Here is a 10,745-nt window from a genome sequence, read left to right on the forward strand (position 1 = left end):
TGCCTGTAATCTCCATACTGGGCAGGCTGAGGCAGGAGGGTCACTACAAGTCTGATGAATCCGAGCTGCATAGCGAGACGCTGTACCAAATACACTAAAAGGAAAAAAACCTCTATACAGGGATGAGATGTGACCCAAAATCTTTGGGTAATAAAGGAGAGGGACGTAAAGTGAAGTTCTGTTCTACTTTGAGTTACCCATCAACCTTCTGTAGGTCCAAATGAAGGTCCTTGGTAATTTAGCAGAAAAACCTTGTAAGTCTCTGACTCCTCAGAATAAAATACAGGTCATGCAGTTAATGAGTAACAAGTTAGGGGCCTCGATGTACATCTGTCCTTTGTCTCCATGGTGGTCCCTGCTGTCCAGGCAGCCCTTTCTGTTGCATGCTAAGTATATTCAGAATTGATGGGATCAGAAGGCCAGATGTTTTTCTTCGAAGTCTGTGGTCAACCTAAGTGCACCTGAAAGAAGGAGACAAAGATGAGACCTGGCCAGCGAGAAATGGGGAAGTCATGTTGCAAGACTGGTCATTCAGTGGAAGCGGGGAGGAAGGGATGGTTTTGACACTCGTGTTCGGAGAACTTATGTATTGATGAGAATGAAAAAGTTGATTAGAAATTTCTTTCTGGCTGGGTGTGGTGGCAAATGCCTGTAATCATAGCGTTCGGGTGGATGAGCAGGAGGATTGCTCCGAGTTTGAAGTCAGCCTGGGTTACAAAGTGAGAGAAGGCCAGTCTGGAAGACATAGAAAGACCCTGTTTCGCAGAAAAAAAAAAAAAATCAGTGACTTCCTACACTATATGATGTCATAAGAAAGTGTCACAAAGGTTTCTAAGAAGTCATGGGCTTTAGTTTCCTACTCTTAGAACTAGTTTGGTCGTGAGTGTCAGGCATTTTCTCTCCCTTTCTTTCTTGCTTGCTTGTTTTCTCTTCATTCTGTGTTGGGGACTGACTGAACCCAGCTAAGTGCCCTGCCACTAAGCTACATCCCCAACCCTTTTAAAATGTGTTGTTTTTTTGAGACAGAGTTTTCCCACGTTGCCCTGGCTGGCCTTGAACTCGTAATGCGCTTGCCTCAGCCTCTTGGTATGTGCTACCTTGGCCACTTTTTCTTCGTTTTTCACTGGGAGTGCTGTAATGATTAGTTGGAGGGAAAGTGGCATTTGTCAATCGCCTTTCTAGCACCGAGACTCTCTGACAGTTCCATTGTGGATGGATCTGCACATGCTATGCGTGTGGTCCAACCAGGCCTTCATGACTCTTTTTCCAGAGGTCTAAGCCAATCAGCACATTGTCCTCTGGTGGTAACAGCGACGAATGGATTCAAGGTTAGGTCAATCACGGGGAAGCCCAGATTTATGAAGAAGCACTTTTAGAGCCCTTTTCTATTTGCCTGGATTTGAGCCTTGGAGGATGCACAGCAAAGATTGTGGGAGCCATCTTGTCATCATGGAGGCTGAGTATAAAGTTAGTGCACATGTTGAGCCAGCCACTGAGACCGGGCGTGGTGGTGGACGCCTGTAATCCTGGCGCTGGCAAGGCTGAAAATAGAAGGATCGCTATGAATCTGAGCTGTGTAATGAGACCCTGTACCAAATACATAAAAATAAATAAATAACTAAAGTTAGTGCAAAAGAGAAAAGAGCTGAGAGGGGAGACACATCTCGCTCTTGCTTACAGCCACATCTTAAGTTAGTCTCCTGGACCTTTCTTCTATGAAAGCCAACAAACCCTCATTTTTGCTTAAACCAGTTTAAACTGGAGTTTCTTCCAGTCCCAAACTAGTCCTAATAGATACATAAGGTTAGGGCTGGTTCCACCTCAGATAAACTACCCTTGCAGGATCTGTCAGGGGCTGCTGTCCTGCAGGGTTTCTCAGCCCCCACCAGGGCACACACGGCAGTCCACAGCCTTGAGAACAAAACCTCATAAATCAACATTTTGATGAATCCTGAAAATGGTTACAGGAATGTAAAGCACTCTAATGGTTTATAATTTTAAAATGTTTTGCTGTTTAGGTTTTTTTTGTTTTTGTTTTTTTTTTTAAATTTATTTATTTAGTGTGTGTGTGTGTGTGTGTGTGTGTGGCCAGCTCAGCACACCAGGGGGCGGGGCTGGCTGGCATGTGGTGCTGGGGATTGAACCCAGGTCGCTGCGTTTTTGCTAAGCTTGTTCTAAGTAGGTGCTTTAGACCACTGAGCCATCTCACCAGCCCCGTTGTTTTTGTTTTTTGATACAGGGTTTTGCTATGCACTTCAGACTCCTAGTGATCCTCCTGTCTCAGCCTCCCCAGCACTGAGATTACAGGCATGTGCCACCATGCCCAGCGCCAGGGGCCAGTATGCAGTACTAGGGATTGAACTCAGGACCCTGCGCTTGCCAGACAGCCGCTTAGACTGCTGAGCTATCTCCCCAGGCCTGTTTAGCATTTGTTGAAAAGAGGTCTCATTATGTAGCTTAGGCTGGCCTTGAACTCACTACGTAGCTGTCAGCCTGCTGGTGGGGCCCAAGGAAGATTTTCAAAGGTGAGGTCTCAAGGTTAAAAGATGCACATGCACAAGACGTCAGCAGCAAAAGCAGGCAGCATGGAGCACAGCAGAGCACAAGAGTGCAAGAGTCACCTGCATCTTCACTGTATAATTCTTATACGGGTTGTTATCTCATATTTACATTCTTACATAGTGCCATAACCGGGCACGCGTGTTCACCTGTGCTAAGTCACGGTTACATAGTTGTATCCCACAGTGCACCTGCGCTAGACAAGTGGGGTCACGTCCTGGAGCGTCTTCAGACTCCCCTGAGCTTTGAGGTGTTCACCACAGTAGCCCCAGTTAGCCTCAAACTTGCAGGGATCCTCCTCCCTCAGTCTCCAAAGTGCTAGAACGACCAGCTTGTACCACTACGCCTGGCTATGCCATGTATTCTTGCAACTGAATAGGACATACCTGTGGGTTGAGACACCTCTTTAAGTGCTGCTAAGCGTACTGCGCTCATCTTTTATTATTATTTTATTATTTTTAAAAAATGCATTTTAGTACAGGGTCCAGGGTCTTACGGGGTTTCACTACGCTGATTGCACTCGTAGTGATCCTCCTGTTTTCAGCATTCTAAGCGCTGGGATTACAGGCCTGCACCGCCACACCCAGTCTCATTTGTGTCTCAGTGCACCTCCAGGAGTGACTGGCACGGCAAGCTGGGGACTGAACCCAGGATACTGCGCTCTGCCTAAGCAGGCACTTTAGTCGGCTGAGCTAGGCTGGCCCTCTGGGCACATTTTATTTCCCTTGAACTACCTGAAAATCTAATAAACTTTTTGTCTGTTAGCTCCAAACCAAATTGAAAATATTTATTCTTTTTCTGAACAGGTTTTTAAATTTATTTTTTATTTATTTATTTTGTATTTTTAGGGAAGGGTCTACATGGTGTTTAGGGTCTCACTACTAGATCGGACTCCTAGTGATCTGCCTGTTTACAGCCTCCGAAGGGCTGGGATTACAGGCGTATGCCACCAAGCCCAGTCTCAATTGCTGCCTTAGCGCGCCCCGGGGGCAGGACCGGCACGACAGGCCTGGGGATCGAATGAAAAGTTGTTTGTTTTTTTTTTTAAATCACATTTCCTTCTATCTTTCAAAAATTACTCCCTGCTCAGCATGGTAGTGCCTGACTGTAAAACCAGGACACAGAAGGTTGAATCAGGAAAATTAAGTTTGAGGTCAGCTCGGGCTATGTAGCAAGACTGTCTAAAACAGAGAAAAAAAGCAAAGAGAAAACGAAGAAAAGAAAATTACTCTCAGCAAGGTGGTGACTTTCAGGTTCTTGGTGTTTAAGAAAAATGTGATTTAAAATTATTTTTATTTTTATTTTAACCTTTTTATTTATTTATTGTGTGTGTGTGTGTGTGTGTGTGTGGCCAGCTCAGCCCACCAGGGGGTGCAGCTGGCTGGCATGTGGTGCTGGGGATCGAACCGCGGTCCCTGTGCTTTGCCAAGCTCGTTCCAAGTAGGTGCCCTAGACCACTGAGCCATCTCACCAGCCCCCTTAAAATTATTTTTAAATGAAAACACTTCCAAGGATACAGGAGTAGGGCCTGGCATGAGGTGCACACACCTATAATCGCAGCACTCAAGCCAAGACAAGAGATCACTCCCAGTTTGAGACCAGCCTGGGCTACAAAGTGAGTTCCAGGCCGGCCTGCACCACATAGTGAAACCCTCTCTCAAAAAGACTTTTTTGTTTTTCAAGTATAGGAATAGGTCTTCAAGGACCCGTGGGAATGGAGTCCAGGGACGTCTTAGGGGCAAGGATGACACGGGCTGGTGTTGTCGCAAATGATGCCTGTGCTGCAGCTACCCCAGCTGTCGTCGTACACTTAGAAAATGAAGAGGTGGCTGGACTGGTAGCAAAGCAAAGGAGAATGAGGACTATTTCAAGCCAGGCATGGTGGCGCACACCCGTAATCTCAGTACTCAGGAGGCTGAGGCAGAAGGATTGCTGCCCGTTCCAGACCAGCCTGGGCTACAAAATGAGCTAGCTCCGGGCCAGCCTGAACGGCACAGTGAGACCTTGTCTCAAAAAGACAGAAAAAGAAAAAAGAAAAAAAACTATTTCAGATACTGTCACGAAAGTGAAGCAGATCCTTGGCGGAAGCTCCAATGACTCACAAGTTCAGAAATACATCATGAAAACTAAATGCTTAGTCATGGGGGAAAATAAAAGGGAAATTACGATGTGAAAGAGATACTAGAGAAGAAACAAAATTTGTCAACCCAAAAGATATTAGCAGACCGATACTTAGTAAAATGAGAGAAACAGCACATTCTGCTTTGGGCTCAGATGCAAGTCATGTGGTTACTACTGTTCCATTTGTCTTGGGAGAGAGGCAGGCAGAGGCCCGGGGCCGAGCAGCTGAAGCTGATGATTTACAGGCAGTACAGGAGCCATCTGAAGCGCTTCTTGCTTATGGAATTGGACAAGACTCCCCTGCAGGAAAAGGCAATGTCCTGGTGTTCCAGCTGGCAGGAGCATCCTGATCTCCACGTCCTGGATGTTAGCAGTGGGAGGTATCGGGCTCTTTCAACCAACACCAAGGATAACATCAGAGGCAGACATTTCACCACAGCCTTTGCACAGTACCTGGCTTCAGGGTTCCTTCAAATGTGATGCCAGGGGACATGCCTGAGCCACAGTGATATTGATGGGCAGTGCTAAAGTTGCAAAACATTCTTTGTCAACCTTGGGAAGTGCCACCTGTTTCCTTGACTCAGTATATGAAGATGAAGATTTTGATCACAATGTATCCAGAGCAAGATTTGAACTCTGTTCTTTGCTATTTAATGAACAGACACAATCCAAGATCTCTTAGATCAAAGTAGATTTACAACAGATGATATCAACAAGGCTGTCCTCTGTGGGCTTCAAGAATCCCAAAGCTACAGCAGTTGATGAAAGATTGTTTCTGTCTGAGCAGCTATTGAAGCAGGAATTTTTTTTTTTTTTTCTTTTTGAGACAGCCTATGAACTTCACTATGAAGTTTAGGCTGTCCTTGAGCTCACTTTGTAGCACAGGCTAGTCTGGAACTTTCAAAGATCCTCCTGCTTCAGCCCCCCAAGTACTGGTATTACAAGCATGTGCCCCCACTCGTGGCTGAAGCAGGAATTATTACTGGAAAAGAAAATAAACTAGTGCAGGATTCTCCTACGGTAGTGTCCAGCTAGAGATATTTTAGTTAAAGGAGTGGACGAATCAGGAGCCGGCAGCTTCACTGTACTGTGTCCCTGGGCAACTCCTTTGCCAGCCAGAAGACAACACGGGGTACAGACCTCTGGCAGTACATCTTCCATGTGCCGTGAGCTTTATGAATCTGAGGGGAAAAAATCTGCAAGAGAAGAAACCAAGTTTGTGCAGGTTGTAGTCCAGGATTTAGATTAAAAAAGAAAATGGATTCCATGATGTTAGCTGCTCTCTCTATGAAAGGGGATGATCTCTACATGTGGCATCACAGACCAAGAGGCGGGGAAACGTGAAGTAATTACTAGTAATCTCAGATAACTTTAGATAATCTTAGTTTTAGATAAACTAAGAATTTTAGAACTGGAGCATCAACATATTGGGTTTTGTGTTTAAGTGATGTTTATACTAAGATGCTTTTTCAGTTCACTATGTAAGCTGTTTCTGTTAAACTGCTACGATTTTAAAAAGTATAGGAAGAAAGGGCATTTCGGGCACAGTTACATCCTCCAGACAAAAACATATTTAAGAATCTTTCCCAGAGAATTTTGAAGCTAATGTGAAGTCTTCTGTTTGACTGCTTTTGTTTTTAAGAAATTTCTCTTAAAAAACTAGAAAGAAAGAAATCTCTTTTCATCTCTTGGCCCCTTCTCGATGCTTTCTTCAGCCTCCCCAGATAGTTAGGTTGTTTCCCACGAGTTCAGCAAGAGCTGCCATTTTTTCCCCCAAGTTTGAGCACACAGCTCAGGTTAGGCAGGCAAGGCCTTGCTAGTCACGTGCTCCTCCCTGGGCCAATCACAGTGGCCGTGGGGGATAGAATGCGCTGATTGGTCAGCCCTAGTCACATGGGCATTCCTTGTGCCCAGAGTAGCGCTAATCTTCCTAAACCTTAAAGGTAGAGAGAGAGAGGAAAGAGAGAAAGTGGGTCATTGAAAGGAAGTGAGTTTGCAGCTACGAAAAGCAGGTTGCACAAATGCTGGGAAGACAAAAACGGTATATAAATAGGCCATCATTCGCGCTGCTGATGCGGGAAGTCCTGCTCCAAGGGAAGAGGGCTGAGATGATAGGGAAAGGCAAACTCTCCCGAAGAGAGCCCAGCTTCTCGTAACATTAGATGTTTGAGCATTTGCTTTTCAGGTCGTTTGCTCTTGTGATACAAGACCGACAAGGGACTCAACCAGTTCTGCCACAAGAGGCTCATGCATATTCAATGTAGAGCAGTATTTATTTAAAAAAGATGACACAGTTTTATCAGGATGAGGCAAGGGTTTTGTTGAGTCAGGCAGTGAAATTGCTCTTTATGTAGTCAAACCAAGCATCCTCCTGATATGGAGAACCGAAAGCTCCAGAACTCTGAAAGTCTTGTTATCATTCAGTTTTATTTTATGTTTTTAATATTGACTTGAAGTACTGGGGACTGAACCCAGGGCCTTTGCACTGAACTATAGCCTCAGATTTTTTTTTTTTTTTAATTTTTATTTTGAGACACGGTCTTGTTAAATTGTTCATTTGCTCTAGCTGGGCTTGAACTTGTGATCCTCCTGCCTCAGCCTCCCGAGTGCTGGAATTACAGGTGTGTGCCACCAGGCCAGGCACACTGTTGTCAGCTTTTTTAGATTTCACATATTAAGAAGATGCAATATTTGTCTTTCTGAGTCTGGTCTTCAGATCCATCTGTTTTCTTCCAAATGACAGAACTTTATCCTTTTTTTGTGGCAGAAAAATACCCCACAGTGTATATATTTCCACGTTTTTTCTGTCCGTTCATCTGGTTGTTTGTTTGTTTGTTTTTGTAATCTATTGAAGGACACCTGGACTCATTCCATGTTGGTTGTTGTGAACTGTGTTGCAGTAAACGCTGTGTGAGGTGTCTCCGAAATATACTGACTTTAATTGCTTTGGATACGCACTAACGAGTGATACAGCTGGGTCATGCGGAAGCTCTATTTTAGTTTTTTGAGAAACCGCCATATTGATTTGCATGGTGGCTGCACTGATTTACTTTCCCACCAGCAGTGTAGAAGTGTTTCTTTTCCTTACAAATCCTTGCCAGCGTTTATTGCTTCTCTATATCCTTGATGGTAGCCATTCTGACTGGGGTGAGATGCAATCTCAGGGTAGTTCTTATTTGAATTTTTCTACAATTGTTTGTCATAAAAATATTATGCGATTCTTGCAAAATATTTAAGGCTGGAAATGTAGCTGCACGGCCCAGCGCTTGCTTCGCACGCACGGACCCCTGGACTCCATCCTGGGCGCGGCACACACGCGCATGCGCGCTTCAATAATAGGCCTATGCCCAGGAGAAAGGTGAAAGTTACTGTTGACAGTTTGGTGCATATAATGACAATAATAATAGTATTAGTGGTTTAAAATTCTCAACATTTCACATGGTTATAACAGCTTTATTTATATGCACCAACTTATCCCGCTTTTACGTTAAAATGATACAAGAACTATCGCTCCCATTTTGGATAAAAAAAAGAAACTGAGCCTTACAAAGATGAAATTTGTAAGATTTCACAGCCAGTAAGTTGGAGGATTAACTCCAGACTGCGTATTCTTATATTCCAGATTTTTAAATTTTGTATACTGCCAGAGATTTTTTTTCTGCAAATGTGTATTAATTGTCAGTAACTAATACAAGGTAAATGAAAGCCAGGACTTAGTTCTGTGGGCAAAGTGGATGACAGGCGCCCTTGGTGGGACCCATGTGGGTGTGTATGCATGTACGTGCAGAGAAAAATCTGTATTTAAGCACCTACAACTGCCCTCTGACAGTACTTGCAGAGAAGGTCAAATGATACTTGCTCTTTCAGGGAGGTCCATGGGGCCGCAGAAATGTGCGTGAAGTATATGTGGTACTCAGTAACCCACCAATCTAAAAATAAATAAAAAAACTGAAATGCCAATGCTTAACTTTTTATCTGAGGTGAACTCTTTAACTTGCTGTCTGCCTGATGGCCAGGAGGTACAGCCTTGTCCGTGGCTGCTGACTGCAGAAGGCCACCAGGTTTTCTTCTCATCAGGGACATCCTGAAGGACGTCCAGTCTTCTTCTTCCCCGGGGTCGGTGATCTCTTCATACACCATGAGCTTGTTTCATTCACAGAGCCGGTGGCTCCAGATGCTCCCTTTCTCTTCCTGAAGCCAGCTGTCCCTGAACACTTTTTCCCAGAGGCACTTGCTTCTCCCAGCAGGCACTGCGCTTTGAAGCCTGTTCTTCGCCAGCTGCTCCTGCCACTCTCTGCGGGCGATTGTTTTTCTTTGATGGCTTCTTGGGCATCTTCAGACCTTTCTGAGTCTCCTCCGGCAGCTCACCCTGAGCCCCACGGTGGAAGCGTCATCAGATTCATCACCATAGACTGGTACCTCTTCTTTAGGGGTGCGCGTGAAAGTTGGCAGAGTGGCTCTGAGAGCCTGACTAGACATGGTGGTGTAGTTGCCTTTCAAATACACACAGGTGATTTTGTCTGAATAGCTCAGCTTTTCCCCCTGGTTTTCAGAGAAGTATTTGGAAATCTTCCCAAAGGCCTCACACTTCTTCTCTGACTCCAGAGTATCTTCTCAGGGGCTCTTGGCAAAGGAGCTTCCACTCATGACCCTGGCAATGGTCTGAAAGGTAAAAAGTTGAGCGCAGACTGGCCAATGGTGTGACTTAGTGAGATCCTGTCTTGGGCAAGAAGGGTCTGCAAGGCAACAGCAAACTGGCCTACATAATTTTTATATGGAGTTGTTGATTCCCATACCCAAATCTCAGCATTCAGGAGGCTGAGGCTGGAAGATTGCTGTGAGCCCAGCCTGGAGTATGTAGTGAGTTCGAGGCCAGCCAGAATTATAAAGCAAGAGCCTGTCTCAAAAAAATAAAAAAGAAAAATTAACCATTAAGGTAAAAAAAATCTTCTGGGCATGGTGGTACACGCCTATAATCCCTTGAGAGGCTGAGGCAGGAGGCTCACCACGAGTTCCAGGTCAGCCTGAACTACCTAAGCAAATTCAAGACCAGTCTGAACTACCTAGTGAGAACCTATCTCAAAAAACAAACAACCCCCCCAAACAAAATAAAATGAAAACTTTAGTGGCATCTATTACATCCACACTGTGGTGTCCCCACCACCTCTACCTAGTTCCAAAACATTTTTCTCCCAAAATGCTCTCATCACCAGCAAAATGAATCTTAGACCGAGTTCATTCTTCCTTCTCCATCACAGCCTCTGACGCTTGTGTCTTGTGTCTGTGTAATTTATCTATGAATATTTCATATACATGTAACTATGTAATGTGCAACATTTTGTACCTGGCTTCTTTCACTTAGGATAATTCTGAATTTTGTGTGCTTTGGAACATGAATCACTATTTCATCCTTTTTAATGCCTGAACAATATTCCACTGTAGGTGCATACCACAATCAATTTACCCATTCATCCAATGATGATAATTTGGGCTGTTTCCAATTGCATTATCAGGGGTCTTCAGAGAAACAGAACCAATAGGATGTGTGTGTGTGTGTGTGTGTGTGAGAGAGAGAGAGAGAGAGAGAGAGGTGAAAGAGAGCAGGACAGAGATAGAGAGAGGGACCCGTGGAGACTGGTAAGTCCAAAACCTGTAGGGTAGCTCAACAGGTTTGAGACTCATGAAAAAAACAATGTTGCAGCTCAAGCCCGAAGACTGGCTAGTGGCAGGATTCCTTCCTGCTCCAGGAAGATCAATCTCGGTTTGTTCTTCTAAGATCTTTGCTGATTGGCCGCCGCCCAGCCTCACTAGGGCCAATATACTCTGCTAAGTCAAACCCGGGGCCTCCCAAGACAGCTCCTCCGCCGCCTCCATGCTCCCAAATCATGCGGTGTGAAAGTTCATCCCAACCAGAAAACCACCTCCCAGAAACCTCTGTCATAACTCCTGACCAAATATCCTGGGCTTCATAGCCAAGCCAAGGTAAGAAATAAAGGATGGGCTGGTGAGATGGCTCAGTGGTCTAAAGCACCTACTTAGAACAAGCTTAGCAAAGCACAGGGACC

At 44.8% G+C, this 10,745-nt stretch overlaps 1 pseudogene; it reads left to right on the forward strand.

Annotated features, from left to right (window-relative positions):
* The first annotated feature begins 4,303 nt into the window (after positions 1–4,303).
* LOC101572829 lies at positions 4,304–5,981 on the forward strand (annotated as a pseudogene).
* The last annotated feature ends 4,764 nt before the right edge of the window (positions 5,982–10,745 follow it).

The sequence above is a fragment of the Octodon degus genome, unplaced genomic scaffold (genome assembly GCF_000260255.1).
Source record: "Octodon degus isolate 3935 unplaced genomic scaffold, OctDeg1.0 scaffold00076, whole genome shotgun sequence".
Taxonomy (NCBI): Eukaryota; Metazoa; Chordata; class Mammalia; order Rodentia; family Octodontidae; genus Octodon; species Octodon degus.